General features: G+C 37.8%; 1 long non-coding RNA gene across 1 annotated transcript in view; it reads right to left on the reverse strand.

The window, feature by feature from the left end:
- Window positions 1-17143, reverse strand: part of LOC121143526 — a 31598-nt gene extending 14455 nt beyond the window's left edge. Inside the window, exons 1-2 of the long non-coding RNA XR_005880759.1 lie at window positions 16995-17143; window positions 5314-5404 (exon numbers count right to left, since the gene is read on the reverse strand). This is a non-coding gene — a long non-coding RNA (uncharacterized LOC121143526). The remainder of the gene's footprint in view (window positions 1-5313; window positions 5405-16994) is intronic.
- Window positions 17144-25914: the final 8771 nt, after the last annotated feature.

Here is a 25914-nt window from a genome sequence, read left to right on the forward strand (position 1 = left end):
CATAAATATTTATATAATGAAATGTCCTCTTACCTCCCAAAGCCTATTGTGAAAAAGTCAGATAAGTCAGCCACTCACCTGCCACCCTGGCCTTTGATAACAAGCCACAAATTTTTTATTTAATTTCCTTCATTCAGGTTCCTGTTTTCCCCCAAAGATTTTCACTTCAGGAGTTTATAATTTGCCAAACCCACTTGTAACTCTAAAGATCACCCCCACGGACTTTGACTCTGGTTTCTGATACTACTCATATAATCAGCTCATCAGAACTGAGCCTTTTTCCTTCCTAATTCTACATCAACTCACAGTGTATAATCAAATGGAACTTCTCATTATTCAAATTTCTAGGACATTATCTGACTTCATTGTATGTGAATAGGGTGCTCTCTTTCTGTCTCTTTCTCTCTCTCTCTCTCTTGCTCTCTCTCTCTCTCTCTCTCTCTCTCTCTCTCTCTCTCTCTCTCTCTCCCTGTGTTAGTGTGTGTGTCTATACCTGTACTTGTTCCTACGTGTGTGTATGAATGTGAACAGCATACATGTATATTCATTGAGGGCAGACATTGACATCAGGGCATTTTCCTTAATCATTCTCCACCACATTTTCTGAGGCACCATGTGGATAAATGGGAGCTAAACCCTAATTGTGTGCTAAACAGCAACTGCTTTGTAAGCCGTTTCTCCTGAGACAGGGTCTGTCAGCAAACCTGATGCTCCCCAGTACAGCTAAACAAGCTGCCTAGCAAGCTTCCTGTATTCACCACTTCAGAGCTGAGTTTCATGCACCTGATGAAAGGCATGGCTTTTTATATCGAATCTAGAGGGTTGGTCTGAGCTTCCCGTACTTGTTTGTCAAGTACTTTGCTGATTGAGCCATCTCCTCAGCCCCACTTGCCTTCCTCCTACAACTCTCACTTATTCCTGTTTTGTTAGACAAGCATAAGTCCTAGAGAAATAAAGGGGTCCCAGATACTTGGAACAGAAAAGGTAAGTCAGTAGTTCCAAATTCTTGAGATGTCTGGGCGTAGGTCTGTGTATAAAAGTGTTGTGCCTATGGACACCATAAACGTGTGTCAGAACCTCTGAATTTGGAGTGATAGGCAGTTGTAAGCCACTCTGAGTGAGTACTGGGAAATGAACTCACACCCTCTGAGTGGACAGTATACCCCTTAACCATTGAGCCATCTCTTCAGTCTCTGAATATACATAGGAATACAGGTGACCTGGGAATTCTGTGATACAGATTCAGGCAAATCATGACTTAGATAATTTTCTATTCATGTGATAAAGCACCATGACCATAAAATATTTATTTCATTTTACAGATCACAGTCCATTATTTAAGGAAGTCAGAGTAGGAACTCAGATAAAAAAAATCTATAAGCAACTGAATTAGAATCCATGGAGAAATTCTATTTAAGGGCATGCTTCCCATGACTTGCTTGACTGCTTTCTTATATCATTCAGGATCGCCCTGGTGGCACCAACCCTTGTTGCATGAGTCTACCAACATCAGTCAAGAAAATACAACACAGGCTTGTCCACATGTCAATACGTTGGAAGCATTTTGTCAACTGAGGTTCTTCTCCCAAATGACTGTAGCCTATATAATATTGACATGAAGACTAGCCAGTACAAGTTATAGCTACATAACTTGCTATGTAATTTGTCACAAAACCTTTCCTTAGATAGTCTAAGCAAAAATACAGAAAAGGAATAAATTATGCAAAATTAGTTGATGAATATGACAAAGGAACTCTTTTGGCTTCATTGCCACTAGGTCAACCAAAAGTCCTTGATTAGCACCAATATTGTCTCCTCACTTCATTACTGTTTGCTCATAGAGATTAAGGTCTTCAGCAAGGCCCTGCAAAGTTACTCCTCTGTTCTCCCAGTGTCTGTCTGTCTCTTAGACTGTCTAACTCCTCCATTCAGTACCCTGCAGCTTTTGCATTGTTCCATTAATCCATTTTTGATGGTGCAGGACAAACAGCTTTTTGTTTTCTTTATTCTTATACACTGTAAATGGTCCTGTACACTAAGGCACCACTTGAAAACTATTAAAAACTTTGAGTTAGTCTCTCTTTTTTACACGTACACTCTCACTATATCACCTGCCTCCTGTGACAGTAGAAGTGGTCATGCAGCTCAAATTACATAACTCATGTCACTTGGCTTCAGCTTTAACAGTTTGGGTTTGGAACACAGGTTACAGAGTCTGCCATATCTTTCAGTTTCTTTACTGATTTTACCAACAATACTTAGATGACATTTAAACGAATTCATTCAGGAACAAAAAAAAGTCCCTGTATCACCACATGAATGGAAGATCTCTGATAACCAGGGATAGTACCTAAACCCATAACAAGGAAGAAAGAAACCTTTACTACATTACACCACTGAAGTATTGCTGCCTATTTGCTATAGCTTCTAGCATAATCCACAAACTAGCCAGGTGTTGACATAGCAAACCAGAAGTATTCCTTTACTCAGAAGGAAATGCCCAGTGCTCCAGTTTGCTTTCTGTTACTGTGATAAACACATTGTCCAAAGGTGGCTTGGGGTGGAAAGGATTTGCTTGGCTTACAAGTTACTACTCATTATGAGGGGAAGCCAAGGCAATTTCTCATCCAAGGTTCCACATTCCCTAGTATTCTTAGGTCCACATCAAGTTAACAAAAACTAACCGGTCCACCCTGCTTTGAAGATTTGGGATTTGTGTGACTGAAATGTACATGGCCTATTAGGAGTACAGTAGATGTATCAATGCTACAAGTCACATAGAAGGAGACCAGGTGAAAGCAGTTTGTAGAAATGCAGTGGCATGTACTGCATCAGCAGTGACAAGTGATCATCACTTAGGAGTGCAGAAACATAACGTAGTATTTTTCTTTCAGCAATTATCACCATGCATGCTACCCAAACTAAAGGGCAGATACAAGGAGCTCAATCTCTAATCTTGAAAGTCCACAAGCAAGCATACTGCCAGTGAGAGCAAAGACAAGCGTGAAAGAGGAGAGAATGCAGATAGGGCAGATTACTTGGGCAGAAACTTGCATGCTATAAGTAGCAGATATGTTTCAGATGTACAGTATAATCTATATTTTGACTTGTAGAGGCCAACATTTTGTCCTGAATTTGTCACAGTAGGAGATATGGGGAGGGGTGTGAAGAGTTAGTGTTTTGTGACTTCAATATCCCATTAAAACTTGCAGTTTCCTAACACTTAATCTTTCTGCCTTCCAGCCCTATGGTTTAAGGTGGTATATCTTGCTACAAAGTAAGTTTTTTAAATGCTTTTCCTTGTTAACAGAACTGAGATAAGAGGAAAGAATGACTGGGAGTAAGGGTTGGGGGGGTTGTCAATGATCAAGTTCTGAAAGTGAGACAAAGCTGGCAGTGAAACTATTCAGAAGTTCTTGAACCTTCCTGGTCATGGACTCAAGCTAAGGCCTAGGGCCGTGCATATTAACTCACTATAGATAACAGTGTTTGGGTGTACCATTCCCTGTCTGACATCACTAAGGCCAGGCAAAAGCAGACGGCCAACAGTCCTACAAATATTAACATCCTTTAATTTGCTATAGCTTCAAACAGATGAAACTTGGAGCCTTCAGCTGTAATTCACACTTGTGCCACTGGAATCAGTCACACCAGAGCACATCCTACACCTAATGACAGACAAATATTTCCCCTCTGTGGTTACTCTGGCTGCCCCTTGTGAATAGCTGCCAAAGAGGTATGCACAAAGTATCAGCTTCCTTTGGTAGTGAATTCCCCAAACATGAGCAAACCTCAGTGCTACATGAATACATTGGCTACTATAGTGATGACCAATCCCATTAAATTACACTAATGGATCATAGATAATGGAACCTTGAACTAGATAAAACCCATGTACTGTTGTGGTGGGGATAGCACATGGACATAGTCCTAAATCAAGTGGATGGTAGGTTATGAGATGGGTTTGCTTTTTAGTGAGGATTTAAATAACTGGTCAATATGGAGACCAGCTTTTCTTAGTTTCTGGCCTATTATTAGATTTATACTTAGTAACTATGTTGCAGGGAACATTCTTACACACTGTAAGACATTTATGAGCCTTGTCTAAATGACTGATATAGTCATGGTAAACAAAGAGGTCTAAACAATGCTAAGTATAGCCTCTGTTATGGGTTTCAGGGAGTTAAAAATAGTCACACCCTGACAAAAACTAATTCAAGAAATGTCCCTATGCCAATTGTGATTTATTTCTAATAAGGCATTTCTTTTTTCCTTATTTATTATTTTCATTTTTTCTATTATATGTTATATGTTTTTCTATTATATGTTATATTTTATTATTATATGTTTTCTATTATATGTTACAACAAGACTAAGACCAAACCCTTATGTCAAGGTTTTGACAAGGCTAGACAGGGCAACCCAGTAGGAAGAAAAGAGTCCCAAGCACAGGCAAAAGAGTCAGAGATAAACCCACAAGGACATCAAGTTATACAACTACAAGATATATGCAAAGGACCTAGCTCAGACCCATGCAGGGTCTGTGATTGTCACTTCAGTCTCTCTGAGCCCCTTTGAGCCTTGTTTACTTGATTCTGTGGGGTGTGTTCTCATCATATCCTTGACCCGTCTGGCTCCTACAATCAGCCCCTGAACCCTCTACTGGATTTTCCTGGCTAGGACCTATTGTTTGACCATGGTTCTCTGCACCTCCTTCCATAAGTTGCTGGATGATGTCCTTCTAATGAGTATGAGTATAGAAGAATATCATTAGGAATGATTTAATTGATTTTTGACAGTCATCTTTGGTTCTATGCTGGGTCTCTGGGCTTGCTTTCCTGCCTCTGGTTTCTGGTCATTCAGGTAGTATTAGTGGGTCTCAATTTAGACCAGTCACTGTTTGGCCACTTTCACACCTTTGCCACCATTGTCCCAGTACCTCTTGCAGGTTTTACAGATGATTTATGGCTGTGTTAGTGGTTAATGTCCAAGTCCCAATTCTGGGTGCCTTGTCTTGCTATAGAAGATGGCTGATTCAGGCTCTGTATCCCCTACTACTAGGAATCTTCACTAGAACCACTCTCATAGATTCCAGGGAGTTTCAGCAGCTTTAGGTTTCTACATAACCCTCAAAATGCCCTCCAAGTACAGTCATATCTCCAAGTAAAGGACATCTCTTCTGTTCCTTTTTCACTATTTAGTTAGTACCTGTCAGGAACGTCCAAAGAAATAATGCCAAGGTTCCTTAATTCTATGGAATCATCCACTTTTTGCAAAGGTGTGAAGATTGGTATCCAGGTATCTAATACAGACCTGTCAGGGGGATTTTACAAAGTCTGTCCATTGAAGGAACCTTCCAGTGTCCTAAGTTCACATGAAGAACTGTCTCAAATGTAAGTTGAATCTATGGAGGAAAATTGCATCAGAATAGTTCAAATAAAAAACCCAGACTTCATGATTCATTGGAAGAGCATCTCAGAAAGTGAGCCCTATTGTATAAATTCACATTTTTTATTTTTTTCCAGGATTCTGATGGTTCCACTGGAGATAAATGATTCTTTCTCAGAGGGGAAATAAGAAGCAGTTTAATCTTGGTCTTCAATTGCCTGAAACGATTCCACCTCTGTGAACTCATTTCATATTTTAAGCTACAAAAAGAGGACTAAAGAATTTAGCATATTCTCATGTGCCCACATAGTGCTAATAGAACAACTTATCTTTTAGAAATTTCCCACTATTCTAAAAGGGTATTCAGAATCATCTACCAGAAAATAGAAGGTCCAGATTTTTATTTTACTAAAAAGCATGCATACATATTTATTTGACTTTTAAAATACTATTGTTTAAAATCTTTTCTTTACTTAGACATTATCCTATTCACTGGGAATAATTTTCTGAACACTGAGAATGATAGAGTTACACAGAATGCTGCAGAGGTGCTTAAAGTTAACTGATTGAAATATCATAGAAAAGAACCCAGGATGGAAAGTAACCATGGTTCTATATGAAGAAAGCCTGACCAAGTCTCGTAACCAGTCAAGACTTCCAAGACAAGCAGCACCCAATCAGTCTAAGAAATGCTAGTGAGATGAAGTTGGCAAGTGTGTCCTAAGCAGAGCCAATTGCAAGCCCCTAGAGTTTTCATTACGGAGGCACTGTTATTTCCTGTTTTCAAATGTAGCCCATAATTTCTGTCTCTGAGTTTCTTTTCTCAGGGGATTAGCCTAGAAGTTTAACATCTGCCATAAGATCATCCTGAAGCATGTTGATAGGTTCACCTCTCCAGAATCAGTCATTGAAGAGCAGGGAGAATTTATGACTTTAATGCACTGATCTTGGGATTTTAAATGATGAGGACAATTTGAAAAATGATGAGAAAGTTCACAAAATAGTTTAAAATTGAGATACCATAATATTCAGCCACTGATGCAGACGGAAGATGGAAACTGGAGACACCTTTTCTAATTGTCTTTGACAAATGTAAGATTTAGTACTCAAGGTTAAAAGGAAAAGGGGTTTCAATTGTCTGTATCTTTAAAGCCATATAGAAGACTAACAGAGTGACTGCTCAACCTTTCTGATAGCGCAGCAGAATACATGTTTGTTGAACCAAGTAAATCTTGGTAAAGTGGGAAGCCATGGAGCAATCTTTCCTGAGCCATCCTTGACTCTTCTATATTGTGAAAGGAATATAAAAGGAATTTGTCCAGTGGTATAAAAACAAAAGGGAATGTAGCTTGCTAAAATGCACAAAACATTCGAAAATTCAGAGTAGAATTATCAGGCTTAGTGTCAATTGGAGTCTTACCTGGATTCCAGGGTGGACCAATGGCAAGATATTCAAGCAGGGACTAGTAGAAATCAAGTAATCCCTCAAGCCAAAAATGTACCATATTAAAACAAAATAACCAAAGATTACTATGGAAAGAAGGAATCCAATGTGAAACAGATATTTTCATGAACATGCAGGGAGCCATGGACGAGTAGCAGAAACTGTGAGGCCCTGACCGCTGTTTACTTGACTAGATATTGCAGAAGAAATATGAGAAACTGATTTTATGTATAGCACTATGTTCTCTAAGGAAACTTTAAAATCTATCTGAACTGATCCAGATTTAAAATTGAGTCTGTATTGATAATATTTTTATTTTACAAAAAATACCTAAGAAAATCAGCTTCAAAGAAGAAACGTTTATTTTAGTTCACAAATTCTTAGATTTTGTTCCATGATCTTGAGGTACTATTGATGGTGGCATGAGGATCAGTAGTAAATTGTCCTGCAAGTATATGGTGAGGGTAACTGCTGAACACCATAAATGGATCAATTAATTCATGAGACTAGAACCATTATGAGATATGTTCTAAAGACTCTGTTTCCGAATACTGCTTCATTGAGAACCAACACAAGAATCTTCAGCAAAGAACTTGGAAAACATTTATAAACCAAACCCTAACACTTTGCAGACTATATTCACTCACCGTGCCATATTTCATATCACTTTGATCATCTCCCTGTAATACCAACAGTTGGGAACATTTAAGTTTAAGGAAAATGATGCCTGTCCAAACTATAAAAGGGAAAGAGTATGGATCATCATTAAGGTAATGAACAGACAGAAACATATTTAATTAATGTAAATAATCCAAGAAAAGGAAAACTAATGAACATAAGACAGAGGCATTTTCAACTACATGATAAGAAGACGATGAATACCATAGAGCATACATGTTTTTGACAAAGCCTCTCTCTTGCAAAATGTAAGTTTCTTAGGAATTTGTTTGAAAGTGCTCCTCATCTCTCTCCCTCACTACACGTGTGTGTGTGTGTGTGTGTGTGTGTGTGTGTGTGTGTGTGTGTATGTGTGTGTTTGTTCATGGGATTCCATGAAAATCCATGGAATACTCTCTCACCTAGGCCCTTCACCAAATGATGTGAGAGACTTTGATTATCCTTCATGGAAGGACTCACCTTACCTGGGGAGTGGATAGAGGTGGTATGCAGGGGTGGGTGGGGATATGGGAGGATGGGAAGAGAGGGAACTGGGATTTATAAAATAAATGAAAATTAAAATAAAAAATTGTTGGCTATAGTGATATAATAGAAAATCTCATGAAAATCCTTTGGGATAAAAGCAGCTAAGATTTAATAATAGTATAGTTTTTTAGACTATTTCTGGATGTCTTAAAATATCCATTAAGAAGCATTTCAAGGCAATTAGAAACCCTGGAAGAAAGTCCTCAGACATTCAATCAACATAGCTGAATTCTAAAAATAAATACGAAGGAAAACAAGAATGGCCTCCACATAGAGGTGGGGAAATCTAAAGTACACAAAGAGTGGGAAAGCTGAGGAAGACAATAGATTGCATGGGAGAGAATCGCATTGGGCCTTCAAGGTCTCAGCTGCCTGGGGATGAGCTGTGTTTCCCATAATTCAAGAATCTTTCCAGTGATGATGGTAGATCACTGAAATAAAGAAAGGCATTAAAAGTAAATCTTACTTGTTATTTACTTGCTGATGTTGATGTGAGGTACCACAGAAAGTCTGGTAACCGTTTTGGATATCTTTTTATTTTTGAACCAGGTGTGTGTGTGTGAGAATGGCTTGAGACTAAAACATAGAACTGTTGCCAGCTTTCTTGTCCAACTATCTTTGGAGTGCTAGTCCACAAATAATGACTAAGGGACTTTTGTTAATTATGAAAACTTGGCCTTATCTTAGACTTTTCCCAATTAGCTCTCATAACATTTTTTATTGTGATATTTTATTTTTCTTTTCTAAAATTAATTATTATTTAAATTAAAAATGTTATTTTACATACCAGTCCCAGTTCTGTCTCCCTCTAGCCCTCCCAATCCCCCCACCATCTCCCCATTTTATCCCCATCCACTATTAAAGGAGGGTGAGGCCTCCCATGGGAGATCATCAAAGTCTGTCACATTTTTTGGGCAGGACCTAGGCCCTCCTTATGTTTCTAGGCTGAGAGACTATTCTTTCAAAGGGAATGGGTTCCAAATGTCCATCCATGCACTATGGCTTCAATGCCAGAGAATCCATATTCTACTCAAGCCCACGAACTGACACCCATGTTCTGGGACTTGGTTCACTGTTATGCATGTTTCCCAGCTGTCAGTCTAGAGTCTGTGAGCTCCCACTTGCTCAGGTCAGTTGTTTCTGTGGGTTTCTCCAGTCTTGTCTTAAGCCCTTTGCTCATCACTTCTCCCTCTCTACAAAAGGATTCTAGGAGTTTGGTTCAGTACTTAGCTTTGAATCTCTGCTTCTGCTTCCATCATCTACTGGATGGCATTTAAGTTAGCTCATTATAGGAGAAGAGCATTTAAGATAGCTTCTTCACTATTGCTTAGATTCTTAGTTGGGTCATCCTTGTAGATTCCTGGGAATTTCCCTACTGTCAGATTTCTCGTTAACACAATAAAGTCTCCATCTATCAAGGTATGACTTTCCTTGCTCTCCTTCTCTGTTCTTCTTCCAACTCAACCTTCCTGATCCTTCATATTCTCTTTCTTTCTCCCCCTTTCCCCTCCTTGTTCTTCTACCTCTCTCCCCCTGTCCCATGTTCCCAATTTACTCAGAAGATTTTGTCTCTTTGTCCTTCTTGGCGGTAGATGTATGTCTCTCTTAGGGTCCTCCTTGTTTCCTAGATTCTCTGGGGTGTAAAGAAAGAAAATTAAGAACATTAATAACTGTAAAAGAAAAAGGCCTATCAGAATTACACCTGACTTCCCAGTGGGAACTATGAAAGCCAGAAGTTCCTGGAGAGATGCTCAAAAGACACTAAGAGACCAGGGATGCCAGCACAGACTACTCTACCCAGAAAAGCTTTCAATCACTATAAACGAAGAAAAATGGTATTCCATTACAAAACCAGATTTAAGCAATACATATCTATAAATCAATTATTACAGAAAATACTGAAAGGAAAACTCCAACCCAAAGAATTTAGCTACCCTCACAAAAACATAGGCAATAGATAATCCCCCATTACCAACCCACCCTCTGCAAAAGGGAAGCACACACACAATACCACCAGAACCAAACAAATGCAAAAATAACAGAAATCATCAGTCAATGGTCATTAATTTCTCTTAATATTAATGGTCTTAATGATTCTCTGGATTTCCTCAGAGTCTGTTGTTATGTCCCCCTTTTCATTTCTGATTTTGTTAATTTGCGTGTTCACTCTCTGCTTTTGGTAAGTTTGGACAAAGGTTTGTCTATCTTGTTGATTTTCTCAAAGAACCAACTCTTCGTTGCATTGATTCTTTGTATTGTTTTCCTGGTTTCTACTTTATTGATTTCAGCCCTCAATTTGATTATTTCCGGGCGTCTACTCCTCCTGGGGGAGTTTGCTTCTTTGTGTTCTAGAGCTTTCAGCTGTGATGTTAATTCTCTGGTATAACTGTTCTCCTGTTTCTTCATGTGAGCACTTAGTGCTATGAACTGCCCCCATAGCACTGCTTTCAAAGTGTCCCATAGGTTTGGGTATGTTGTGTCTTCATTCTCATTGAATTCGAGGAAGTCTTTAATTTCTTTTTTTATTTCCTCTTTGACCCAGGGATGGTGCAATTGAGCATTATTCAATTTCCATGAGTTTGTAGGTTTTCTGCAATTTGTGTTGAATTCTAATTTTAAAGCATGGTGGTCTGGTAAGATGCATGGAGTTATTCCAATTTTTTTGTAGCTGCTGAGGTTTGATATGTTGCCAAGTATGTGGTCGATTTTTGAGAAGGTTCCATGTGGTGGTGAGAAGAAGGTATATTCTTTTTTATGTGGATGAAATGTTCTATAGATATCTGTTAATCCCAGTTGGGTCATTACTTCTATTAGACCCTTTGCTTCTTTGTTGAGTTTCTGTCTGGTATTCCTGTCTAGTGGTGAGAGTGGTGTGTTGAAATCTCCCACTATAACTGTGTGGGGCTTTAGATGAGATTTAAGTTCTAATAATGTTTCTTTAACGAATGTGGATGCCTTTGTATTTGGGGCATAGATGTTCAGGATTTGATAACAAGGAAAACTCTAGCTAGTCTTTAATGCCATTACAGACACAATGAAGTTAAAATACTACTTGAGTAAATAGGAAGTATATAACAGTCAACTTCAAAACTATAGAAAGATCAGAGACATCTGTTTGCCTGCACAGTAATTCCAAGGTTACTCTTTAATGTTGGGGCATCCATCTTCCAACTATAGGCCAAGATATCTGACAGACTTTTGGGGAAGCAGTAATTTTGAAGGACTGCCTTATAGGTTTTCTTGTTGTTGTTTCTTTATGTCTGTAGACCAGATTTTCAGGTCTTCCCAAAGTAAATCTTGTCTTTATTGATTTTGAAAAAATCCATAGCTTTCTGTTTCCTATTGAAACAAAGGCAAAGGTTCTCTACCAACACAACATATTTTCTGACTTCCATTTTGAAATTAAGACATTCTTAAAATATATTGGTTGGTTTAGTTTAGTAGTATCCATAACCCAATGTCTCTTAGCAGGTATTATTTTTTGTTCATTAGCATTTAAAAAATAAAGTCAGCAAAGCACCATACCCATTTTCTTTTCTTTCTTCAGCATCTCAGCATATATAAGCACAATGTATCTGTTTAGAAGTTTTCTCAGTCTGGACAGGAATTTTTACAAGTCTGCTGCCTTCTCTATGTGGACTTAAGTTGAAACTGCTAAGTTGATGCTAAACCCACTGTCCTGTGGCTCTGCTTAGGACATACCTGGTAGCTAGCTCTAGCCCCTTCATTTCCTTGAGAGCATAGCCTCAAGCCTGTGGCCCCAGCCTAGAGCTGGTCTATCTGCCCCAGCTCCAGTAACTTTAGTGAGATATCCAGCCCACCCATACCTGTAGCACTGACCATGCCCAACAGTGCTTCAGATATGGGCAGGGTAGAAATTTCACTATAAGTATGTGCTTTTACTTAGTCTCCCACCCCCAAGTCATAAGCCATCTACCAACACTCATAAATATGGAGCATATTTAAGTGCTCTATAGCAGGGCCTCTTTAAAAAAGTTGTGCTTCTATATAGCACAATCAATGAGCTACTCAAAACAATTATTTTAGTTTTCTCAGGTCCAACGTGGATTTATATGCCCCATTTTGAGCATCAAATAGCAAACTTTGTTGCCAGACTATCTTTGAACCACCAACCTGCAAATAATGACCTAGAGACTTATTGCTATGAAAGATTATCCTTATCTTAGGCTTCTTCCCAACTAGCTCTTATAACTTAATTTGCCAATAACTTTAATCTACATTCTACGACATGGCTTGGTTACCTCTTCTTCGTATGACACTTCCTACTTGCTCTGAGTCTGCTGATGAAATAGTTTGCCCAGATTCTCTCTCTCTCTCTCTCTCTCTCTCTCTCTCTCTCTCTCTCTCTCTCTCTCTCTCTCTCTCTCTCTCTCTCTGTCTCTCTCTCTCTCTCTCTGCCCAGAAGCCCACCTAATTATCTCCTGACTAGTTATTGACCATTCAGTGCTGGAGCTTTATTAAACCTATCTTCATATCTTCATATAGTATAAACAAATATTCCACAATACAGTACCCAGAAGTTTAAATCTTGGCAAAATACTAAGACCCTTTCTCCACCAAGTGAGTTCCAGCATAGTGGAGAGGGTGTGGAGAGTTTATTTAGAAGTTACAAATTCTTATTGGACTTTAAATCCCAGCACTCAAGAGGCAGAGACAGGTGGATCTATAAGTGTCAGACCACTCTGGTCTACAGAGACAGTACCAGACAACCAGTACTACAAAAATAAACCCTGTCTCAAAAAAAAAAAAAAAGAAAAAAAGTCAGGAAGGTAGGAAGGAAGGAAAAGAACTTTTAAGTTTACATATTCTTGCTGATCTTGCACAGGACTTCAGTGAGAGATCTACCAAATGTACCTGTGGAGTTGACCACGGCATTTTGGGTGTGGTCACAGGTAAGTACATGAGCATGTGGGATTTGATCTGGGGTCTGGGAGAGGCTTCTCGGTTTCTCATGTCAGTGACTTCTCCCCAAATAAAATTAGCCTGTATTATCCTAGTTCCATGTATCTTAATCTGTGCACCTACACAGGACCTAAATTTAGTTCCCAGCATCAGTATCAGGTGATTTACAACATTCTGTAACTCAAGCTCCAGGATATTTGATGCCCTCATATAGTTTCTGCTGATATCTGCATATGGAGCATACAGGCACAGATACATACACACTCATGTGCTTAGAAATAAATATTTAAAATGAAATAAATATTTGCATATTTCCTACGAATGTTTATTTATCGTGAAGTTCTGAGTGACAAAGTATTTTTAGAGCTAAGCAAATGGTCAGATTTTAAGTAGAAAAAAGGATAACAATTAGGTTGCTTGGTTTCTCCTAATCATGCTGAAGAATTTGAGAATGTGAATGATAAAAACAGGATGCTAAATTTGTAGAAAATGTTCTTTAAAAAGCACTCACAAATTTTGCTTGGAAACGCATTCGTTTTGGTTTCTTTCTCTTTTTTTATTATTTCTACATTCCAATCCCAGTTCCTCCTCCTTCCCCTTCTCCTGCCTTCCTACCTACCCCATCCCACTCCCATATACTTCGCAGAGGAAGTAAGGCCTTCCTTGGGGAATAAACAAAGTCTGGCCAAGCCCCTTCCCAGTGAATCAGACTGAGCAGGGTATCTCATCATAGGTAATGGGCTCCAAAAAGCCAGTTTCATGTACCTGGGATAAACCCTTGTCCCACTGCCAGCCATCATCCACATTCACAGGGCCTAGTTTTGTCCCATGCACGTTCCCTAGGTGTCAATCCAGAGTTAATGAGCTACCACTAGCTCAAATCAACAGTCTCTGTGGTTTTCCCCATCATGATATCCTATCAATAGTGGAGAGGATACCTGAACTGAACTTCCCTTGTAATCAGATTAGTGACCACGCTAGCTGCCATCATATAAGCAACACCCAGTAACTGATAGAAGGTGATGCAGTAATCCACAGTGAAGCCCTGGACTTAGCTCCTGGAGTTCAGTTGAAGAGAGGGCAGTGAAAGCACAAGAGAAATTGGGGGCGGGGGTCAAGATCAGGAAAGGCATTCTTATCTCATAGCCACAGGGTAAACTCTTCTGAAAATGAAACAAGTTTAGATTGGATCAATTATAGCCCACACTGATTTCCAAGGCTTAATGTTTTGTTTTGTTTTTTTCATTAAAATTAGGATAAGAACTATGAACAAGTGGGATCCTGGAATTTTGGATGGGTATATATGAACAAATTCTGGTGAAGCTATGAACACAGTGTCCTTACTTCTGGCAACCTTCTTGGTCTTCCAGTGGAGACAACCTGTTCTGCCACAAGTCTTCAATACCACATTCTAACATGTACCTACTACCAATGGCACTGGAATCAATTTCTGCCAACCCTTCAAGTCTACGTCTACTACAATTATTTTACTTGCACCTAAATCCAAAATTAGATCAATTCCAAAACTTGTGATTGACTATTATTCATGCCCAAGCAGTGGCATGCTTGGCCAATGATCATCATCAGCAGAAATAGGGACAACACTAGAAATATATTTTTAGCGCATTGTATTGAGATTGAAATAAACAAAAGTTAGACCATGTTGAAAGTATGAATAGGGTTTCCTGACTCAGTGTTTAACTTCAGAGCTGGTAACGGACTAAATCAGTTGTTTGGTTGATTGAACTGAGTCAGACACAAAGGTGACTTACCCAAATTGAAGTTGAAATATATAATATTGTTGTTGTATAGAGAAAGTCACTCAAAAACAAAAGTGGTTTTATGATGACACAACTTCTCATGCACCTGGACATGCAAGATTTCATACTTCGTCATGAGTCTTGAAGATATAGTCTATCATAACTGATGGTAATCTTACCTATCAAGGTACTTTGTATGATTTTTTAAATTTACTTATTTGTTTTATTTATTTTACATAATATTTTAATTTGTTCTTTAAGAATTTTATAAAAGTGGGATTATTTTCACCCTACTTTCGCACCCAGATTCCTGAATCCCTCACATACACATCTCCCTAACTTTATGTTCCTGGTTTTGTTTCTATAATAACTCACTGAATTTAATTTGTATTCCCCATATGCATATGTGTGTGGGGCCATCCACTGGAGCATGGCCAATCTACCAGAGACCACACCTCTACAGAAATTGCCTTTTACTCCCCTGACAACCCTTTGGCTATTTATACTACTTTATTTTTTGTATATTATTTATTTTTGCTTTTCTAAGAATTTTTTGTGTGCAATTAAAAACTCAGCATACAAACAAGATTGGTGTTGCTCCTAATTTTTCTCAGCTAAGACAACTGAAGCACATTTAAGTTCATGCATTTCTTTCTATTGTTAAAAATAACAAATATATGTGTTTAGCCAATCCTTTTGGATAGATGAGCCATCAAGAAGATAGGAGATCAATAGTAAATGTATCCAGCTGTAAGCAATGCATTTAACAGCATCTAAGGATAAATATTAATGAAAAATACTTCTCTTCAAAAGCTTGACATGAGAAGTCATTAGGGATATATCTATGATAAAAATACACCACAGTCGTACTTTAGAGTAAGTGAGATGTGTGGGAAATGACTTCTACAGAGGGGCAAAGTTCTCTGAAAAAAAAAGATAGTTCAATTTCCTCTCTCCAAGCTGTCTTTTTAAAATAACATGACATACCACACATTTTGACACAACTCCACATGACTCAGGGGCCTTTCTTTAAATAAGAACAGATCACATTCATGGAGGCTGAGTCACCTCTAACCCTCTGAACTTGGTGAGGGTTACTGATCAGGATATGCCTTCATTCCTAAGACAGTATGGGAAAGTTCTCATTTGGGCAGTTAACCCAACAGTTTGTCTTGCACTAAACAAGGTACGTTTTTCCTTCCCTCTTTGCCTTATCTAGAAAGGGAAACAAAAATTACTCACAAAATTTGAAATAAAACGTGTTTCTTTACAGTAAACAAAAATTCCCCATTTCTTCAAAATAAGCAATGATTATTTAGATTACTTAGAAAATAAAAAGTAACTCATCAACCTAGGGAATCCATGAATGATAGGATCCCCTGTAGGGATGCTATCATTGAGGGAAACCATTTCCTCTGATTTAATTAAACCAGGAAAATATTTGCTCTTCTAAGGCCAGCCACATCTTCTTAGTGAAAGTCAAAGCTGGAGATTGTTCTTGTGATAGAAAGTTAAGAAATGAAAGTATGAATCTCTGCTATACCCAGATGCTCATTACACAGGGTGATGTTTTTGATTTCATGATTCTGTCCACAATATTAAAAGTCTTGGATGTGTGTTTTTAAAATAGCTATAATATACTGGGATATGGTAATGAAACAATTGAACTTTCAGACGGCAAGGCAGGATGATTCCTTTTCTTGCTAAACTGTAATCTTAATCTTCTTTATTTGAAAATCAAAGATAATGTTTAGCTCAAATGTGAACAAAAATATTTCATGCGTGCAGACATGTATTGTTTGCCTTCATAAGAGTAAATAACAGCACATAGAGAGTTGTTGTACCTGACCAAGTTCTGAAGGCACTGGGACTTTACTCACTGGATTTTCCCTAGTGTATGGAATCAGTTTACAAAGAGTTGTGATCCCTTCCTTTGAAGGCTATCTTTCCCTCACTTGTATGTACAGTACCATTTACTATAGAATTGTGTATTAATTATCTCCCCTCACTGGACTCTGTTTCTTCCCCAGGTATTCAAATTGTAGTCTCCAAACAGTGATGGCTAAACGGATGTGATATTACTCTCCAAGTCTCTGTCTCATTTCCACAGGTATCATCACTGGACTGAGAGATAGGAAGAGAGAGAGAGAGAGAGAGAGAGAGAGAGAGAGAGAGAGAGACAGAGACAGAGACAGAGACAGAGAGACAGAGAGAAGAAATTTTGTGTCAAATTTTTAACTTCAGAGATGATTTCCTTTTTCCTCAAAAATACTCACCTCTTTGAGTCATACAATATAGTGAAAAGTTCTTTAAAGAAGTAGTCATGTTCCAGGTGAGCAGAAGTTCTACACAGGTCCGGAAGAACATATCCTGGTGGGAAATGACTGTGTTGTGTTCATATAAAAGGCTTGTTGGCAAAAACAGATGGTGCAGGTGTTTGCCTGAAGTCATCACCACAGTGACCTTCCTGTGACTAAAACAAACACCCATGTTGCTGTGTGTATCCTCCCCTGGTTTCCATTAAACGTCTTACTTTTGTGTGTATGCATTAGAATGCTAAAGATTTATATGACTGGAAGAGAACCAGAGTATTTGTGTGTGTGTTTTAGATGCTATTTCATTGATGATTTTTTCTTAAATCAATGCCTGTTGGCAATGTTTAATGGTAATAGTTCCCTTCTTGTTCCTCACCTTTATAGCCTTATTTAATAATACTTTTCATAACAGGAAACAATATTTGGTCATCCTAGATGCAACTGATTTGCACGCATTTGCTTTGTCACTCTGCCCTCTCCCAACCCTACCTATCCCCAATTAATATAATTAATCAGTTGGCAGTTTGTCCTGGGAGCAAACATTTTCACAATTTTAATACAAAAGAAGGAAACAAGAAAACATAATTACACACACACACAGAAAGAGAGAGAGAGAGAGAGAGAGAGAGAGAGAGAGAGAGAGAGAGAGAGAGAGAGAGAAAGAAGCAACATCAATCAGATAAATAAACAGCTCAAAGGCTGTTATCAGTGTTATCAGGCTGGGGTGCTAAAGAACAGACATCAGCAACACATATCTGGCTTCTGAGACAGAGGTACTGGAATAAACCCAGGACGGGGGGCAAATCTGGGAGTTCCAGTGTGAGAATGCAGCTTAGCTGGCCTCCCACACAACAGGAATTCCACCAGAAGTATGTGCTCTGGATGGGAAGACTCAAAGACATGTGCTCAGAATATCACTAAGGAAACACAGATATGTTATCTGTGCATGAGTTCTGAAGAGAGTGCAGTCAGTGAAAGCCTCCAATGACTAAAGCAGACAGCATGCTTTAATGACACTGATGAATCTGGGACTAGGAAAGAAGGGACTAGAAATAACACATTGTTTTGTAGGCTGGTAATCCTGTGCTGTACATCTAAAATCCGTATATGAGTGAGTACATACCATGTTTGCATGAGAAAGGGTAGTGGAGGTGGTTGGAAGGAACTGGGATTGACATGTAAAACAAGCTTGTTTCTAATTTAAATTAAAAATAAGAAAACAAATTGAAAGAAAAAGAAGTAATGCTTCGGTCTCCATATCTTTCAAAAAATGTCTGTGGCATTTGCAGGCAAAGAATGATCAAACTAAAGGAATTTTCGTTTTCCAGGTTTTGGCTGTCATAAAATCACCTTTAAAATATCAAGGCAGTTGTTCCTGCTTTTATTTCTGTATAACAGCTTGTTTTGATAGCCAACATACAATTTTCAGAATATGGCTTGGTACAAGGAACATGTTTGATCTTACAATCATGAAAATGTGTTTTGCCTCCAAACTCATCCTGTAAGAAGACACGTGTGTGTTATGTATGTGCGTGTGTGTGTGTGTGTGTGTGTGTCTGTGTGTGTGTATTTATAGAGCTTTGATCTAAAATGTGATCCAGTAGCTGGGCTCTGCTTAAATGCTCTTAACTTTCAACATTATAATAACACCCTGAAATCAATGTATATACATTTATAATTGAGTTTCTTCATTATGACAAGATCAGTAATATCTTAGATTATCTACTATGAAGTGATGACAATTGGATGTAAGATTTTTCTATTATTCTCAAGGAGTGTGGGTTTAGCACTTATTCTGTTAGGATTAGCTTGACATGTGCCTTTCTATGCATGTACCACAGATTCTTTCCCTCCATTGTCACACGCATTGATCCTTCCACTGTTCTGTTGTGGCAACAGTTTTACAAATTTATTTTTGGTTGTGAGCTTAGCCTTTAATGGCTGACCCATCAAATTTGATGGTTAAGGGAATGGCTCAGACATTAAAAGTACTAACTGTTCTTGCAGGTTTGATTCCCAGCACCCTTATTGTAGTTTACAATTGTCAGTAACTCAAGATTCAGTGGATTCAATGCTCTCCTCTGGTCTCTTTGAATTTTACATGCACATGGTACGCATACATACAGGCACACAAGCATATGCCCATACGATAAAATAAAATAAAAACTTAGAAAGAAAAATATTGTGATATTTTAACATACATGTGTACATATTTTAAATATTGTACCTCTATTTTTTGACTGATTTTTTTTCTTTTTCTTTTTTATCTAACTGCTTGAAATAGATGTGTGCTAAAAAAAAACAGTGTATAGCCCTAGGATTCAAAAACAATTATAGAACACAAGACCTTAAGCCTTATTCAATGAAATTGTTTTCCTGTTGTTAGTGAGTTATATGGAAGTTAATATACAAGATGAGTTTGAATTATTCATTGAATACTTGCAAAGTAATAACCATACAAAAATTTGTAAGCTTATATAGATCATTTAATAAAGATTAAGATTTATAAACAAATAATTCAAACAATTTCATAGACAGCCAAAGATTGAATTATCAAGTGTGTGTGTGGGGGTGTATAATGTGATGAGACTGAGTGGATACATGGGCCAGTGAATTAGCATAAAGCAGCAAGACCATGAAGTCAGATACCTTACCAAATAGACCGTCATCTTTTTTTTGTTTTAGCTGTCAAACATTTTTTAAATTTTTATTAAAATAAATTATGTCTTAGAAACATACATGCATGCTTCACATATCAATCCCAGCTCTCTCTCCCACCCCTCCTCCCTTGTCCCTCTCCCAGCCCTCCCCCAGCCCCCTACCCAACCCCCATATCATTCCACAGGGAGGGTGAGGCCCTCCTTGGGGATCTCCAGAGAGTCTGTCATTTCATCCAGGGCAGGACCTAGGCCCCTCCCTATGTGTCCAGGCTGAGAGAGCATCCCTCCATGTAGAATGGGCTCCCAAAGTTCATTAGCACGCCATGGTAAACACTGATCTACTACCTAAGGCCCCAGAGATCTCCAAGGCCTCCTCACTGACACTACATCTTATTGACTTGAAACATGATCTCTTTCTAAATCTGGAGCTCACTATTTTGGCTAGGCTGTCTTATCAGGAAGTTTTTGGAATTTACCTGCTCCACTTCTCACTGCTAGAGTTACAGGCATAAGCAGTCACACCCTGCCTTTCATGATGATTTTGAGTAGTTGGACACAGGTGTTCATGGTAGCAGATCAAGCCCTCTGACACACGATTTATCCCCTTAGCCCAAATGTGTAATCTTGGGGACAATAACATAGACCATAAATAATATTAATCACAAAGTATGGATTCCAAGATACTAGTTTATGAACAAATAATTTAATTTTTTAAAAAAGGAAATCTCCCTAAATTCTTAAGCAAAAATTTATTATCGCCTGTTCTTTAAGCATTTATTACATACCTACTCTGTAGTTTCTACAATACTAATTAACAAAGAAAGACACATATTACTTTATGGCTTGAACTACTGATAATAATGAGAAACATTAACTGAAGTCAGAATCTTATCAAACTGTATTATACATCCCTAAAAAATGGGAAATTTCATTTTAAGTGATAGATTATGTTGAAATATAAACAATGGTAGTTAAAAGAGCTGAAGAATGATGTGTATAAAAAATACCTTGACAAGTAATAAAACTCTTCTGATTTGGATAAAATCTCATCACATAGTCCATCACTTTTTAATAGGTCTTCATGGTACTCAACAACCTTTCTCTAAACACATTTGAAAGGAATTTCAAATAACAAGCTACAAATTAAAGATCATGTAGACAGTAGCATTTTATTGTCCATGCACATGCCTTACATACTACATAATTATACACTGGGATGTCTTTTTTCCAAACAAATTTTGTTTGAAACCATTTCATCTAGAAAATTATAAGCTATCTGTATTTCAGCTCTTATGTAAAAATTAATTTTATATTCTTATAATATTTATATCATAGCCTAACATAAAAAGGTATGAAATAAAGGAAAATATTTCATGAAAATTCATAGCTCTTAAGGTTTCTGATAGCATTGTTTTCTCAATTAAGACACAAGACCCTAGGCACATTACAGACAACATGTTTCAATCATAAACTGATTGCATTTGTCTACTAACTGAAATGCTATCTCTCAAGAAAACATAGTTTCAGGTAATTCGGATAATCAAATAGGCAGTATTTGTTCAATCTTTCTATCAAAATTCACCCAATTTTTGAATATGTAGGTGTATTTGGTGTAAGGTGATATATTTATGAGTAATCTTATTATCAGTAATATAATTTACAAGATTTAATTTGGCATTTATGATGTAAATCTGTCTTTGAGAACAACTCTGAATATTATGAAAGTGTGCCACTTAATTTACATTGGCAATAATGGCAGTTTTCTGTCAATTTACAGAGCAATGAGTCCTTACTCTTGGGATACATTTTCTAGTCCATTTGCATGAGGATGAAAGGAAAATTCATATATAATATTTACTAATGGAACAAGAAAAAATAGAATGTTAATGGAGGTTTAATCTTCAAAATGATTTTAAAATATTTGAAGTATATTTATGTATTTCAGGGATATAAAATTAATTTTATCAGAATTGTTTCAAGCAACCCATAATTTCCACTGCAAACTCCATAGCACTCCTTTAGCTATAAAGTAATTGCAATAACAAATAACTACTATTTCTCCCAATTCTAATAAACATATTAAAAAGTGTGTAATCTGATGTTTCTGTTGTTACTGATATTCAGTTTTAATTGGTGATAGTTTGATGTTGGACGTCCTTCTCTATGCTGTGAATGTGTGTTGCTTTTATTGGTTGATGGATAAAGCTGTTTCAGTCAATGGCTAAGCCGAATAAAGCAAGGGGGATATCCAAATAGACAGACACAGAGAGAGAGAGAGAGAAAGAGAGAGAGAGAGAGAGAGAGAGAGAGAGAGAGAGAGAGAGAGAGAGAGAGAGAGAGAGAGAGAGAGAGAAGGAGGCAGGGTCAAAGAGACACCATGTAGGCACTAGGGAGGCAAGATACCAGTGCATTACCAGTAAGCCACAGCCACATGTGAATACACAGATTAGTAGAAATGAGTTAATTTATAAGACAGAGTGATAATCAATAATAAGCCTAAGTCATTGGCCAAACAATTATAAAAATAAATTGCAGTGGCATCTTGTTTCACAAGCAGACTTGCAGTGGTGGCTGCATACTAGGGGCCTAGCTTCAGGTGACCCCCTGACTAGGTGAATCAGTAGAGTATGTGATTCTTCATGCTTGGCTCAAGGGTTCAAGGCCTACATTGGATGCCAATTGAAGCTCTGTTTAAAAGAGTCCTCAAGACCCAGATAAATGATCAACAGGTATTTTGGGGGGAAGCACATACATAATTATGTTAAAATAATTGCCACGGTCTTTCTGCTTCTGAAGATGCAGTCTCTGTTCTTCTAGATCTATAATCACAGCCCAAGAGAGTGAGACAGCACCTCCTCTTCCTTATAAGGGGTCACTGTTGTTAAAACGTTTAGGTTTATCCAGTAAGGAGACACAGACCACGACTCAAAGATCCCACGTGGAGTTTATTGGTGGACAGGGAGGGAAAAGGGGAGCAGAGAGAGAGAGAGATAAGAGAGAGAGACAGAGTAAGAGCAAGGCAAGAGAGTAAGAGAGAGGAAGAGAGGAAGAGGAGTAGGAGAGAGTAAACGGGCAGGGGTCAGTCCCTTAAAGGGGTCCTTTGCACCTGCCTGGTTCTCACGGAACTCTGGGCTGGCCAGAGTGTTGCCTGAGCGCATCCTGCCAGGTAACAGGGCAGGCCAGAGTAATGCCTGAACCTTTCAGTCACATCTCCCCACGTGAAGCCATGCTTCTAGGATGCGGCCACCACTGCAAGCTCATTGAGGAAACAAGATGCCACTACATTGTATTAAGTCTTTGAGTGGGTTATCTTATAAGTGACTGCAGGGACCCAGTGGGCACAGAGAAACTGATCCAGGAGGCCTGGGCAGAATTCATAGGAGTGCTCAACTACAATGGTCTGATAGCATGCAGGATGTTATTTAAATTTTCTTGTATCTGTTGAGATTTACTTTGTGTCTGAGTATGTAGTCAATTTTGAAGAAAGGTCCATGAGCTGCTGACAAGATAGTATATTCTTTTATGATTGGGTGAAATGTCTGTAAATACCTGTTAGGTCCGTTGGTTTATGACATCAGTTAGCTCTTTGTTTAGTTTTGTTTATCCTTTTGGATGAGATATTTATTGGCAAATGTTGGGTACTGAAGTCACTATCAGTGCGTGAATGTAAATATATTCATGTTAACATATATTGGACATATGTGACCACAGAAAACACATCACTAAAAAAATCCACTGTTAATTTCCTGCCAAATCATTCATAGTACCTGTGACATTGCAAAGAAGTCTAATCCAAACTGTAGTGACTGCATACTATTTTGTTACTCAGATGCAGTGTTGTTTCTTCTAGCAATTATCTGTTTGGTTTATATATGTGATATTATAAACATTAAACTAAAATCCTCAGAAACAAATTAGTGTGACTTTTGAGGAGGGTGTTCTGAGGCCATCAAACTAGTAAATATTGGTCAGATAAAGTTTCTGTATTTGTGTTACTGCATTAATTAAAATCACACATACTTTTTTAAAATTGTAACATGCTGTAAATGGAGATACTCCTTGTAGCCTATAACAACAGTATAATGTGATATTTTCTCTTTCTACCATCAATAAAGTTCCCAATTTATCAATAAAATTTTCTAGAGATACATTAATATACCCTTTTTCAAAGATGAAAAGTGCTGAACATACCTTGCTTTTATGAATTTTGGCATCCTATTATCCTCTCATGTGTCTAGATATATCTGTGCCTGCTGTAAAACAAAAAGTATTAGTTACTTTGGTGACTGAATACAATACAAATGAAGAAGTTAAGGAAGTTTTACATAGTAAGACATTAGGAAGATTTAAGAGGTATTAGGAATTTCATTTTCTGGTGATGACTGAATAAGGCACTAGTCTATGAGTATAGCAGAATATCATTAGGAGTAATTTTACTAATTCATTTATTCATTTGTTTATAGGGCATTAATATTTGGTTTTACACAGGTATCCAGCTATCTATTATCTGGTTCTTGATTACCCAAGCAGTGTTGTGTATGAGTTCCTTCACGGAGTAGGCCTTAAGTCAAATCAGACATTGGTTGACTACTGGTATTATGCTATACTCAGAGTAGCTTCCTCCAGCAGCAAATGGAAATAGATACAGGGGCCCACAGTCAGACATTATTTGAAGATGGACTTAATGGGGAGATCTCCATCAAATCCTTCCCTTAGAGCTCAGGGAATCCTGAAGAAGAAGAGGCAGAACGATTTTAAGAGGCAAAGGGAATGTAGGACACCAAGAGAACAAGACCCTTTGAATACAGTAAACAAGATACATATGAGCTCACAGAAACTGAAGCAGTAAGTACAGCAGGGTGTATATCAGGTCCTCTGCATATAGATTATAGCTATTAGGTTAGTATATTTATGGGCATCCTGACTGTGAGAACAAGTAGGACTCTGACTCTTGTGCCTACTCTTGAGACTCTTTTCTTCCTGTTGTTTTGCCATGTCCAACATTGCTATGAAAGGTTTTGCTTCATCTTATTTTATTTTATTTCATAATGTTTTGTTTTTGTCTCTTAGAAGCCTGATCTGCTCTAATAAAAGACAGGAAGGGAGTGGATCAGGAAGTAAAAGGAGGTATGAGGACTTGGGAGGAATAGAGGGAGGAGAAACTATAATCAGGATATATTACATGGGAAAAGAAACCATTTTCAATAAAAGGAGAAAAATAGAAGAATTGTATTGTCAGTGACATCAAATGAATAAAGAGCAAGCAATTAGACCTTAAAACTTCATGAAAAAATTTCAAATTATGTGAATTTCAGCAAAATACTAGACATAGTCACTCTTGGAAAAGATTTCTGGAAGACTATAGTGAAATCTGGGAAGCTAAAAATGGAAAATACTACATTACTATTTGGGATTACAGAGTTTTTGAGTCTTTGAAGATGTACATCCATCAGGATGCCTGAACCCCAACATTATCAACTTAATAAATTTACTAGATATTGTGTTGAGATAGGAAGTAATGAATGCATAAACAGCAAGATGACTTAGTAGGTAAAAGCACTTGTCACATGAGCCTAATGACTTGAATCTAATCCCTTGAATTGATGGTAAAATGAGAGATTCTACCTCTGACCTCCACATCACTGCTGTGATACATATGCTCCCTCACTCACAAACATGTACTCCAAACATCTACATAATAATGACAAGGGTTTTTTATTATATGTGAGTAATATATTTAATGAAAATTTAGACATGCTTTGAAGACACAAATTTCCTTTAGGCTTTTTTTAACATTAACATTTCAACTGTTGGTTTCAACTTCAGTTCTGCCTGGTGCAACACCCCAGAAGAAAGTTATGAAGGCACTAACATGTCCTGACAGCCAAAGAAAATCACTGGATGAACTCTTGGGGCAAAAATTTTACTGAACACCTAACTTAGCCATATTTTATACAGTCACAATGAGGGGCCAGATTGATGACCCAGCAGTTAAGAATCATACTGCTCTAAGAAAGGACCCCACTTCAGTGCTTAGGAAGATGAATGATGGCTCACAATATCTACAACTCCAGCATGTGTGGTGTGTGTGTGTGTGTGTGTGTGTGTGTGTGTGTGAATGTGTGCATGCATGCGTCTGTGTTTGTGTGTGTGCACATGGATTTGTATGCGTGTGGGTGATGGGTTTCTGTAGATTCTCATTAATGTATGTATACATAAAT

Source organism: Mesocricetus auratus, unplaced genomic scaffold (assembly GCF_017639785.1).
Source record: "Mesocricetus auratus isolate SY011 unplaced genomic scaffold, BCM_Maur_2.0 Super-Scaffold_100013, whole genome shotgun sequence".
NCBI classification, from domain to species: domain Eukaryota; kingdom Metazoa; phylum Chordata; class Mammalia; order Rodentia; family Cricetidae; genus Mesocricetus; species Mesocricetus auratus.